This window comes from Tiliqua scincoides, chromosome 9 (genome assembly GCF_035046505.1).
Source record: "Tiliqua scincoides isolate rTilSci1 chromosome 9, rTilSci1.hap2, whole genome shotgun sequence".
NCBI lineage: Eukaryota > Metazoa > Chordata > Lepidosauria > Squamata > Scincidae > Tiliqua > Tiliqua scincoides.
This window is the reverse complement of record NC_089829.1, coordinates 11178527-11192025: the sequence shown is the minus strand read 5'-3', so window position 1 is coordinate 11192025 and position 13499 is coordinate 11178527.

Sequence of the window (13499 nt, the reverse complement as noted above, 5' to 3'; positions counted from 1 at the left end):
ATACCTTCAGTAAGCACGTGTCTGAACAGAAACTGTTTAACCTGTTACCAGACAGCAAGGAAGTAAGGAATCAGTCTGTCTCTTGGAACAGTATTCAGTTCAGTTCAGTTCAGTAAGACCTTTATTGGCATAAAATACAGAGAAAAAAAACAAAACAAGACACAAATACAATGACATCACAATATAATCATCAGTCCTTTTCTCACACACTGCCCAGAGACCCAGAATTCTGCCTGGCTATTACCCCAGATAAAAAGGAAGCAACCTTATCCAGGGACTCAGGTTCAGATGTGGAAAGGAGAAACTGGAGCATGATTGAATCCTCCCAGCCCTGCATCCTAGCTAACAATGTGCGTTAGCTCATGCGTGAATATTTCATGCGTGAAGCATCATGTAACGGGCAGTAGAAAAAGGTATGTGTTAGTGTCTCGATACAATCCCTACCACACTTGCATTTCCTCTCCGAGTAGGGGATACCACAAAACCTGTCCGTTAACAAGGCTGATGGAACAGCGTTACATCTTGCAAGTGTGAAAGCTCTCCGAGTCTGCGGGCACTCCAGGTGATAAAAGAAGGAGGCTGGTTTCCCAGAACTAACCGGAACATGGAGATAGAGTGGAGAGCATGTGGTTTTGGCAGCACTAAACAGCTCTTGTTGTTCAGTGTCAAGAATTCTTTCTTTGACAAGTCTGTAAGCTACATCACGGCCCATCAGGCCTAGCTCTGCGGTGTCTAGCCCTACTGACTTAAGTTTAGTTCAAAGATCAGCGATCTCCAAAGGCAGGACTGAATCTGACAGTAGTTGGTGCATTAGACCAGTAGAGATAGGGTTAAATAAAATCCTAAACCAAATTTCAATAAACTTAGCCATGCAGTGGTCTTTAACCCAATTAGCCCCACCTCGAGACCCAGAACCGGGTAGGGAACACACCTGGGTAAACCCAAAATCTTCCACAAAAAAGAGACTTGAATGCATTCTGATGATTGGTTAATAGCCTTCAACCAGACAGGAGAGCCATAGAGAACCTGGGAAAGAACCTTCCCCTCAAATGCCTCCAGAGCGGCCGGAACATAGCCATTGCCACAGGTGAAAAAGAAACAGGAAATAGCTGAGTATGCTAGTTTGGATGTGTTCTGCACTGCCTCACGATGAAAAGACCATGCGAGCCTGTAATGGAAGTTGATTCCCAGGTACTTGAAATGCTTGGCCTGTTCCAGTTTGTTGCCATTACAAGACCATTTCCATCTTTTGGCAATTTTTGGACAAGAAATACTCTGCAGTGCAACTGAGCAGACGTTTTAGGCCAATCCTAGTACGAGATATCAGTACTGCATCATCCGCGTACAGAAGTAGCGGCACTTGGGCAATGGCTATCCACTTCCTTCAGGGATGGGGCAAGATCATTCAGAAACAGATTGAAAAGCTTGGGGGCCAAGACACAGCCCTGTTTGACCCCTTTGTTAGTAGCAATGGAATGAGTTAGATTCCCACTCCAGGAGCATCTAACCCTGCATGAAGTATTTAGATGGACGGACCTAATCAGCAGCAGTAATCTTATATCAATCCCCATATTTTCCAACTTGGACCAAAGAAGCTCCCTATCCACAGAATCAAAGGCACCTTTCAAGTCAAGGAAGGCTACATAAAGGCGAGCCTTACATATCCTAACCTGCTTATGGGCCAAGTGAGCCAGGATCAGGCAGTTGTCCAAAGTTGATTTGCCTCGACAGAAACCAGTTTGCTTGGGGCCTAAGATGCCTTGCGAAGTAACCCGAAGAATAAGTTTATTGCATAGGTGTTTAGCATAGATCTTACCTATTACAGAAAGCAAAGTAACGGGCCAAAAATTTCCTGGTATATTAGGGTCACCCTTTTTCTGGATAGGGATAACTGTTGCTGTAAGCCAGGCATTGGGCAATAAGCCACATCTGTCAATCGTTGTAAAGATGTGGGCAAGTAACTGGGCCCACCATTCCGGTTCACCTTTTAGAAGCTCTGGTGGTATTGCATCTGGGCCTGCGGCCTTCCCTGGCTTCAATTGCATAATTAGCTCTTTAATTTCCTCAGGGTTCACAGGAGGCCAAATAGGCAGATCCATGGAGGTGAAGTCAGGGTAGGTGTCCGGGAATTTGCTCTTATCATAAAAAAGGTCTGTGAAGTGTTGGACCCATGTAGACGATGGAATAACAGCAGGGTCATACATTTCTAATCTACGCAAACCCGCTACAAAATTGTTATTTTTTCATTGAATCGCTTGATGCAGCTTATTCCATTGAGTTAAAACAAACTTTTTTTCTTTTTCTCTGTCAATAAAACTCTTAGTTGTTTTTTTAAGAGTAGAATATTTAACTAGACAATTGGGGTCATTGTACTTTCTAAAATCTAAGTAAGATGCCCTAATACGTCTTAAGATCCCTGCATTCACTATCAAACCAATCCTTTTTGTCAAATGCGCCACATGTTTGAACCAACTTGGGCCTGGAACTCAGGACCTTAAAAATGTAACCAATAAAACCATCAAAGGATTTGATTTGAACAAATGGATCCGAATCCTGCAGAATGGCCGATAAAAAATCTCTACTTGCTGGTTCCGTTCTTAAACAATGGAAGTTTGGGGAAAGGGCACTATTAGCCACAATTTTATACCTACACTCTAGATTTATATCTACCTCAGCTTGTAATGGAACACTCCCAGGATGGAGGTCAAGGACCAAAATTAAAGGTAAATGGTCACTAAGGGTTAGGTCCCCAATGACAAACTCTTTCACATGATGATTCATTTTAGTGGAAACTAAAATGTAATCCACAACACTGGCGCCACGGGAGGATACAAAAGTAAATTCATCAGCATTGGGGAACTCTTGTAGACCATTAAACCAAATCATGTTAGAGCTGATAGAAAACTTAGCAAGGGCCATACCATTAGCATTGTAGTATGCATCTTTGGACCACCTACTTAGCGCACAAATGGGGGGGAGGGAGCTGTCATCATCTACTTCCCAGGCTCTACAGAAGATTTCCGCTGAATTCCCCACCCTGGCATTTAAGTTGCCCAGCAAAAGAATTTCAGCATGGGGGTGGGCCCTCTTAAGCTCATTCATACATGTCAATAGATCATTCCAGAGCTGGGTCCTTTGTAAGCTGTTAAGCAAAGGAGGAATATAAGTGTTGATGCAGATTAAGTCAGTGCCCACAAAAGACACCCTCAGTGCTTGTATCTTACAACACCCTGGAATGATGTCTAAAGGGTGTGACTTAAACTGCTTCAGTACAAGGCTGGCCAAACTCACTAAAGGACGACCATTAGAGGTGGGTTTAGTTGCAGGTACTACAAAAGCCCTGTAGCCAGAAATATACAGATGGTCCAAAACCCATGTCTCCTGCAACAGAATAATGTCAAAGGTTCTCGTAGCTTAAGAAGCCGCTGTCATTTTTCTTGTTCTTCCACCCTGCAATGTTCCAGGAAAGAATTCTTAGATGGGAAGAGGTAGTTGGAGCTGGAGAAGCATTAATTAGTCAATCTTCGCTTCCTGATAGACAGTGAATTCTTCAGCCAGGGAGCCACCACCAAGGAAGGCCTGACCCTGCAAACTTCACCCCTCACAAATGTTTCATGGGAACATGAAGATCAATGATCAGAGGGGCTCCATCAATGGCTGTTGGTCATGATGACTGTTTGCTGCCTCCAGCTACAGTGGCAGTCTGAATGCCTGTTTCAGATAAGCAGTGGCAGGAGGGAAGTACTTGCCTTCTGCTTGCGGACTTCCCAGAGGAAGCTGGTGGACAACTGTGGGAAAGAGGATGCTTGACTAGGGCTGTTTCTGATTAGCCATGATAGTTAAGTAGGAATGGAACCTCTGTGTACTGGGGCAGTCAGCCTGGGAGGGTGCTTCGCTTCCTCTCCTGTTTGTGGCAGAGTTTTTTTTACATTCTAGATGCGGTGAGCCTGCCTTATCTGTGGATTTGGCACCCACAGATTTCATTTTCAATCCGTGGCTGGAGGGCTTCACAGGAGCTTCTGGACGTGACTAGAAGGCACTTCAGGTTCCATCCAGGAGGTCCTATGAGGCCCTCTCTTGAATTTGATTATCTGCAGAAATTGGTATCCACAGATACCAGGGGCCCACTGTACTTTTAAGATGTGGATTTAAGAAGCAAACATTTCACAGGCCGGTCATTGCCGGAAGAGGGAGGGCAATTTTCAGCACTGACAAAAAATATTTCCTTCCAAATAGTTGCTTCAGTTTAGCCTTCATTCTAATCGCAGCAAACCAAGAAATCTGGAGCAAGGCCTCATTTCATTTTTGAAGGGGACGTGCAGGTGCGCATGGCAGAAGGGTGCTCTCTGAGCTATGCTGTGCGGATGAGAAGGGAGGACCAAAGCATGAAAGAAACCAGGTGAGGCCTGAGGGCCTCCAGTTGTGAGTGCCGACTTGGCTCCCGTCCCAGGTCTCTCATTCGTCTCTCTTGAGCGCTGAAGACATGGAATGAGGTCACTGAAGATTCCACCAGGCACTTCAAGGGCTGACCTAGTTTGCAAATCGAGGCTGTGCCGAACATGATGCGCTTGGGCTGCAGACACAGCCCTGTCCGTCTCTTTCTGATGGAGCCATTGCTAGTTAAAACTGGCTCCAAGCAGAGGGTCGCGCTCCATTGGCTTAAAAATGACTTGTGAGGATCAAAATGTTTTGGCGTATGGTGTGGTGGTGGGGGGTATCTTCAGAAGGGAGTTCTAATTTGACATGGTGTAAAGGATACAAGAGTGCCCCACTGTGTCGTGGAGGCTGGCGGTACCTTAATGTTCTGGCTTGGTTCTCCCTGATGCTAGGAATCTCCCCCCCCCTTTTTTTTTTGCATTAATACGAAGAGCTAATGAGTCACAGTATGATGGCTTGGCTCATCTCAGGGGGAGTCAGAGCACTGCACATGCTGGCGGAGGGGCCAGAGATTAAGTATCAGAAAGAATGTGGTTAATTAAGATTTTAGATTGCTGCCTGGTTTGGGGAGGATGCACAGCACTGCAGAGAAAGGCTGGTTTGCAAACTTTTCTCCAAGGAACCCTAGAGTCAGAGGTGTAACTTGGGCTGAGCCTGAATGGCATGTGCTACACTGGGGGGGGGGGGGCACATGGCAACCTCCAGGCTCTGTCCAGTCATCTCCAGGTTCTCTCCAGAGGGCAGGGCACTGCTGGCTTCGCACACCCCATTCCTTCTCCTATGGAGACTGCCAGCCCTCACAGGCAAAGGAACGGGGGGGGGGGGCCACAAAGCTGCAACAGCGTTCCATTCTCCAGGGAGAATCCAGAAGTAAGACACGATGTCATGTTACATTGTGATGCCACAATGTCACAAGGTATGATGACATCAGTGCCCTGGGCACTGGGCATTACACCTCTGCCTAAGCTTGCTCAGAACCTTCTCAGGAGTTCCCCCATGAGAAATGGTGGTGAAGTTTCCCAAAAGGCAGCTTACCCACCTTCTTGGATTCCTCCCCCCCCCCCCCGTTGTGCAGGTGAGTGTACATGGATGCATTCATTCTTGGAACAAACAACACTGACCCAGTATAGAGTCAGGCTGGGTTTCTAGGCACTCACCGGATCCCTGACGTTTGCAGAGTTTGGGGAATTTTAACTATATATGTGTTCAGGAGAGTCAGAGGGTTAATGGGATGGAGTTTGGATTCCTCAACAAGCCTGCCACCTCCTTTGCCCACCTCCTGTTCAGCAGATGTCTGGACGTAATTGGAAACAGAGAGATCTTGAAATATTTCAGAGAAAGTGAATGGTAGAACCATGTTGGCACCACTGGAAACCGACACAAAGAGAGGGGAAAATTTCTCATAGAAATAACCCCTTCCAACAGAAGCCATGACCTTATTGTCTCCCCCTCTTTGCTCTAGCTGTCCAGAATGGCTCCAAAGGCGAGGGGCCACTTACATGGCACACTGGTGCTTGCAAAACTTAAATGCCCCCCTCCCCCCAGAAATTCTACTGTTTAGCAAGGACAGTGGCATGTAGGACAACCCAGTTCAATCCCAGTATTTTCCAGGTATGGCTGAGCAGTCCTGTGGCTTGGCATGTAGGACAACCCAGTTCAATCCCTATTTTTCAGGTAGGGCTAAGAAGTCTCTGGTCTGAAGACCTGGAGAACCATTATAGTGTAGACCCGGGCCAGCTGGTCCATGAGGCCAACTGAAGCAGATGCCTCAGGCAGGAGATTGGTGAAGAGTTCCCATCTCGAAACATGCTAAGGCTTTCACAGCTGGAATCCATACAGAACTTAACAGTTTTTGGGGCTAGGTGCTGTGGTCTAGTTTTTTTGTTTTGTTTTGTTTTTTTTAAACCTAATGAGCCTAAACCAATCCTAAAAGGGGGGGGGGGGAGGCTAACTACCATCAACACTAAAACTAAGTTAAAAGCTAAAAACTAAAAACCACAACTAAAACTCAACCTCAAAAACTAAAACTAAAACCAAGCTGAAAACTCTGAAAACTAAAAACCAAAGGCACTTGAAGCTAAAATAACTAAGGGCACAAGCCTCACCAGGTCTACTCAAAAGTAAGTCCTATTTTGTTCAATGGAGTTTACTCTCAGGAAAGTGAGGTTAGGATTTCAGCCTGAGAAGTAAAACTCAAACGGAACATCAAATAAAACTAGAGATTAAAAAGACTGGAATAAGCAACTCAAAACTGAAACCTGACATTTCACCCACAACTTTGGTGGGCTTCCTCAGGGACTGGAACTTGGTGTTCTTCTTATACAGGTTGTAACTGATTGCCCATTGAATTAGGGCAGTGGTTCTCACACATTGAGCACTGGGACCCACTTTTTAGAATGAGAATCTGTCAGGACCCACCAGAAGTGATGTCATGAACAGAAGTGATGTCATCAAGCAGGAAATTTTTTTTCACAATCCTAGGCTGCAGTCCTACCCACACTTACCCAGGAGTAAGTTCCATTGACTGTCATTGTTAAAAGAATATAAATAGTAGCTTGTTAAAAGTACAGGCCTGTAACATTTCCCCAAATGCAGTCGCATACCATGGTAGTATCAAGTCTAACATATTAAAAATAAAATATTGAAATGAATGGGGACCCACCTGAAATTGACTCTGCTACCCACAGTTTGAAAAACATTGAATTAGGGAACATTGTTGTTATCTGTTGGTCCTACCTGGCTCTTTTCTCTTAGTAACATTTTTCAGGGCTGGTAGCCAGGCATTCTTAACTCTCATTGTTTCTTCTTCCTTGATTGAAAAATCAGCAATTGCAGAACACTCAGTGACAACAGGACATAAAGTGGATTTTGAACACTCTGAGTTGTTGTGTAATGCTATATATTACCATGCACGTATGTGCAGAGGAGCAACTGAAATATATGAGCATCAGAACAGTCGAATAGGAAAGAAGAGAGAACGAGAGTTAAGAATGCAGGGCTACCAGTCCTGAAAAATGTTACTCAGAGAGTAAGGAGCCTGGTAGGGTCAACAGCTGACAACAATGTTCCCTAATTCAAAGGGCAATCAGTTACAACCTGTATAAGAACAGCACCTCAAGTGCTTGAGGAAGCTCACCAAAGCTGGGGGTGGACTGTCAGGTTTCTGTTTTATTTTAGTCTTTTTAGTCTCTAGTTTTATTTGATGTTTAGTTCTAGTTTTAATTCTTGGTTAATTTAGCTTCAGGTGCCTTTGGTTTTTAGTTTTCAGAGATTTTAGCTTGGTTTTAGTTTTAGCTTTAGCTTTCTAGGCTGAGCATTAGTTGTTCTTAGTTTCCAGTTTTTAACTTAGTTTCAGTGTTGGTGATAGTTAACCCCCCCTTTTAGGATTGGTTTAGGCACATTAGATTAAAAAAAAAAAAAGCTAGGCCATGGCACCTAGCCTGAAAAACTGTTAAGTTTAGTTCCTCTCTCTCCCCACCTGCTTGCCTCCACTGGCCCTCTTCCTTCTACTCTCTGGATTGGAAATGGAAGAAGGGGATGAAGAGGAAGTATGGAAGAAAGGAGAGTGCTAGGCTAGAGCAGTGGAGAGTGGGAGGAGTAGAGCACATAACCAGCCAAGAGGAGCAACATTTGGCATGCCACCTCAGGCATCAGGGGGACTTGGCTAGCCATGGTGTTGACAAAGCTGATCTTGACCAACCAAGAAGATACAGTTTCATACAGGCAGGCAGAGGCCTTTTTTAATGTTAGTCTGATGGCCATTGTCTCTTGCATGAACACCAATTAGTTTAAAACGAAATTAAGGTTTAGCTTAGCTGTAACACGGTGTACTTGGAGCTGGCGTGTCTGCTAATACCCCCTAGATGTCCTTCTAATGATGATTTACTGTTTTGCTAACGTATATCCTCATCTCCCTTCATCTAAATTAATAGCGCTGTTAAAGCGTTATTCCAGGCATTGCCCTGCCTCTTTTTCCCATTCGTGCACATGCTGAACACTTGCAGGCTAGTGGTCTTCAGCTTGGCTGGAACAGGGACCCACCTCTGAACCCAAACATACTGTGTGGGTCCCACCAGAACCCAGCAGGTGAGAGGGGTGAGCAAGTGATCTGCTACACGTCTTGTGTGTGTCCCACTCCGTGGTGGGCAATGGCCTGCAGTGCTGCTGTGTTGTTCTGCCCCTTCTTCCCTGTTGGGCCAATGGGAAGGAAGGGGCAGAGAGTGGAATGGCAAAAGAGTACCCAATCAATATTGACAGGAGAGGAAGACCGAGCAGAGGGAATGTGGTGGCAGGGGAAAGAGAGTGAAGGATGGAGGGGAAGAGCTCTGAAGGTTGGGGGGCTTGGCCAAAGCAACCACTCTGGTGGGCTTGACCTGATTGAAGACCCCTTGCCCTGCATCTTGCTCCAGAGATGCAGGCCAGAACCAGAAAACAAAATGGCAGCAGCAGTGCTGCTTTGTCCCATCTGAGGTTGGTCCCACGACCCACTCTTGTGCCCAGACCACCTATTGAAGATCTTTTTGTAAATAACACCACTGAGAGTCTGGAATGTGTTCAGAGGATTTTCATGTGCCCTAAGTGCCAGGCAGCACAAGGCTGTCCCCAGAGGATGGTCACCTTCCTAGGGACATGCAGGCAGCCCACAACTCCCATAGGCTGCTGACGGGCTCAACAGAACCTCTCATTGGCTCCTGCAGAAAATGGAAAGGACATTATAGCTGTAGGTGTGCTCTAGTGTCTGCCTTACCCGGGCCCAGGGACGTCCAGGCCCCTGACAAAACTGTAAAGACCCAACCATTCACACACTGCATTCTGGCACAAGCCCAAAAAACTTCACATATGACCTTTCTCATCCCGAGGCCTTCAAAGCTTGCCTCTTAGAAAGTACACACGAGGCAAATGGTCATGTTTTCAGACATACGTGTTGGGGACGTGTGCCAAAAACGACATCGGCAAGCCATGAGAATGCATGGTGGTCGGGATAAAGCAGCATAATGAATTCACAAGATACAACCATCCCCTTCTCCTCTTCCTCCTCCACTTCCCACCAACCAATAATTTTCTCCCAAAAACCTGTGCATTGTTGAAGTAGTCTCTGGTCTAAAGCAATTGGCTGCTCACTAGGAAGCGGATGAGAGCTGGATCGTTTCTGAGGCCAACTGAGAAGTCACCTCAGGTAGCAGATTGTCAGGGTGTGACCACATCCATCTGTCCATACTCCTCCATTGCCCCTCCTTTCCCCCACTCCCTAGATTGGAGAGGGAGGGCAGAATGGAAGACGAAGTGTGGAGGAGAGGAGAATGGTGGGCGACTGTGTCCCCTCTTCCTTTTTCAAATCAGGGTGTTGTAGTAGCAGAGGCTGGCACACCACCAGAGAAGGGAGGAAGCGTTTGGCATGCCACCTTGGATGCCAGGGAATCTTGGGTTGGCCCTGATGATGATGATGAGAAAGCAGCTCCGAACGGTGTCTTACATGCTCCTAGAGGCATCTGGTGGGCCACCGTGCTCTCAGTGTATCTGTTTGAGGTATCTACAGGACCTGAACTGGATGGGCCCGTGGCCTCATCCAGCAGGGCTCTTCTTCTCTTCTTAATTACTTGCAATAAAAATCTTCTCAAGGCACGTTGATGAGCTTTGTGATGATGGGGCGGAAGGATTCAATTGCCCTTAAAACCTGTACATGGTGGAGCTATTCTAAATCAAAAAACATCCTGGATTTTGGTGATGCGTCTCTAATGCTAATGTTCTCTTTCTCCCCTTTTCGTCCTTCGCAGGATTCCATTGGTGAACTTGTAAAAAACACACACACACACACACTTTTTTTAAAAAGTGGAGCGGGGTGGCCTGGGCCCACCCTGGGCATTTTACCGATGGAAGACTCAGAGAGCAGCCAGATATATTTTTTTAGCACTTCAAAGCAAGAGACTTGCCCCGACGACGGATTGCATTTTTCAAGGAGTGTGTTATTTTTCACGGGGGGTAAAAAAAAAAGAGGGGGGACAAAGGAACTAACGGGAACACCGCGACGGAGCGCAGAGGGGTGAAACAAGCCAAACCAAGCCACGACTAACCGACGGGACGTGAGGACCTGTGATTATTATTATTTTTTTTCTGAACCTGTGCCAATAATACCATTATGTGCCATGACGAATCGCCTGGAGAAGACTCCTTGAGAAACTGGAGCTAAGTGGAACATGTGTCAAAAAAAAAAAAAAAGTATATAACTGACAAATAGGGGCGGGGGCGGGCTATCTTCTAATAAAGTCAGTAATTCTGGTTATTATACATATATAATATTATATATATATAAACAAACACTTTTTGTACTGTAGCAAATTTTTGGAAATCTTAAATGTTCTGGGTTTTTGTTTTGTTTTGTTTTGGTTTTTTGGTTTTTAAAGAAGCAAAGAAATGGGTGTTGTGGGTAATCAGGATGGTTCTGCACACACGCATAGAACATGAGCTTAAATAATGTTTTCTACTCCAGAAATTTAATTTTCACAGACATAAACGCACGCACGCACACACACACACACACACACACACACACACACACACACACATTCAGGTTCATTTCCACAAGGGAACTAGTTTATGGATTTGGGGCGGGGGTCCCACCCAGTGCAGATCAGACCTCTCAGTCATTACCACTGATCCGTAAAGGATGTTATGGCACTTGTGATCCTGTTAAATCTGGTTGGAATGCAAGGAGTTCTGGGGACATGTGGTGCTGGTTTTCACACTGGCTTTGAGCCGGAGGGGTGGGGAGAGACACGTTGGAAATTCAGGACTCCCTAATCTACCATTGAGCTTTCCCTGTAATGCACAGTAGGAGAACGCCCACAGCACATCTTCAGTTCAAACAAGGTAGTGACAAGGCCCAATAAACTTGTGGCATGTGGAGGGGGGGGGGTTCTGAGCATCATTGGCAGAATCTTCTCTGGTGCATGGGAGCTCCACAGCAGACAAGTCAAAGTGATCCGTGGTGGCAAGACATTTGGAAACTGCACTGCTCCACGTAGAATCAGAGAATGTTAGGGTCTGAAGGTGCTTTAAATGTCATCTAGTCCAACCCCCTGCTCAGGACAAGCAACTGCTACAGCATCCCTGACTGGTGGCCATCCAGCCTCTGCTTGAAAACCTCGAAAGAGGGAATCCTACAACTGCCCAAAGCAGGCTGTTCCAGTGCCAGAGAACTGTTAGAAAATCCCTCCTTAAGTCCAACCTAAATCTACTTCTCTGTAGTTTCAACCCATTGGTTTTAGGCCCGTCCTTGGGAGGCACAGAGAGCAAGCCCCAGCCCTTCAGATACCTGAAGACATGATCGTGCACATGAGCACAGGGAGAAAGGCTTGTGAAAGCTAAGGGGTAGCTCAAGTAGGTATGCAGGTTGACAATCCAAATGCAGTCCTCAGGACAGCCTTTCAAAAATTATTTGAAAACTGTAGCCTATTCAGAAGATTGCCAGTTTATTGTGAGCCATAGGCGGTCCCAGGGTCCACAGTACCCGGGGTGGCAATGTCATGACATCGTGCAAAGTCTTGAAGTCACATGACATCACTTCCAGGTTCTCTCGGAGGTGATGGACTTCGCCTGTTAGTGTTCAGCAAACACAAAGAGGAGGAGCCCATCAAAAATCTCCCCAGCTGCTGCTATGAGTGCTCACCTGCTCCAGTTGCTTCTTGAGCATGTGCACTCACACTTGGCGACACCCCTTTCTGGTCTGGCACCCAGGACAGCCACTCCCCCCACTTGCTATGCCACTGTTGTGACCTGCCACTATGATCAAAGTTCACCTTCCCTAAACATCTACATGGCCTGGATCTCCTGGCACTTGAGGTGGCAAGCCAAAGACACTCTAGCCCACCCCTCTCCTCTCCACTCTTCCTCTTCTGTTCCCTTCCCCTTTTCTTGTTTGAATCCAGGAAGCAGGAGGAGGAATGGCGGAGGCTGGCGGTGAGCAGTCACCACAGCCAGCCTCATGAATGGGCTAGCCCTGCTTGAAATGGTCTGAGGCCAGAGTATCTAAAGGACCTGTTTTTTCCTGCTTCAAATCTTCAAATGAGGCCTTCTACCAAGTGCTCACACCTTCACATTCTAGGCACGTGGCCACTAAAGTCAGAACCTTTGCAGTGTTGGCTCCCTGGTTGCAGAATCATCATGACAATCTTTTAAGAGTAAGGAAAATCCCATCCTTTTCCCTATTTTTTTTTAAAGACTATGTGATTTTACACCTGCCATAAGTGTATCTCTCTCATTTTTATAAGTGGCTTTGAGTCTTGAGCTGACCAGAGGGAACGCTGGGGTTTAATTTTCCAATATAAATAAAACAGCATGCTCCTATGCACATTTACTCACAAAGTAAGTCTCACTGGTTTCAATGGGACTTGGGCTTCAGTTCTATACACACTGACAAGAAAACAGCTCTAGGATTGTGTTGTAACTCTCTGATAAGTGCATTTAGGGTTAGATCTTGGGGGCCCAATCCTATCAGACTTTTCAGCACCAGGGTAGCTGCAATGCAGCCCCAAGGTAAGGGAACAAATGTTCCCATATCTTGAGGAGGCCTCCAAGACTGCCTCCCCAATACAAGAAGCAGTGCATTTCCCATAGGCACAGCAGCACCGGCACTGGAAAATTGGATAGGATTGGGCCCTAAGGCTACAACTGTATACACATTTACCTGGACATAAAGTCCTATTGAACTCAGTGGGGCTTACTTCTGAGAAGATGGGAGTAGGTTTGCATTGTAAGGTCCCTATTCTGAACTGTGCAGAAGAGGGCACTTCTGTAGATGAAGCTTGTCTTGCAGGATGAGAAAAGTTGTCCTTGCAAGAATTCTCTCTTCTATGGAACGCTTTTGAATCTGGCTACACTAAAGAAGACATCCTCCAGTCCACTCCTTTATCGTTCCTCTGGGTCACTCCATGTTGCGTTGCATTCTTCCTGGATTCTGGCTCAAAGCCACCAACTTCAGCAAACAGTCTTAAGGATTCAGGGTTAGGATGAATGCATTCCAAGGCTGGACTGGGTAGCCACCCTCTCAAACCCAATCTGGCCTT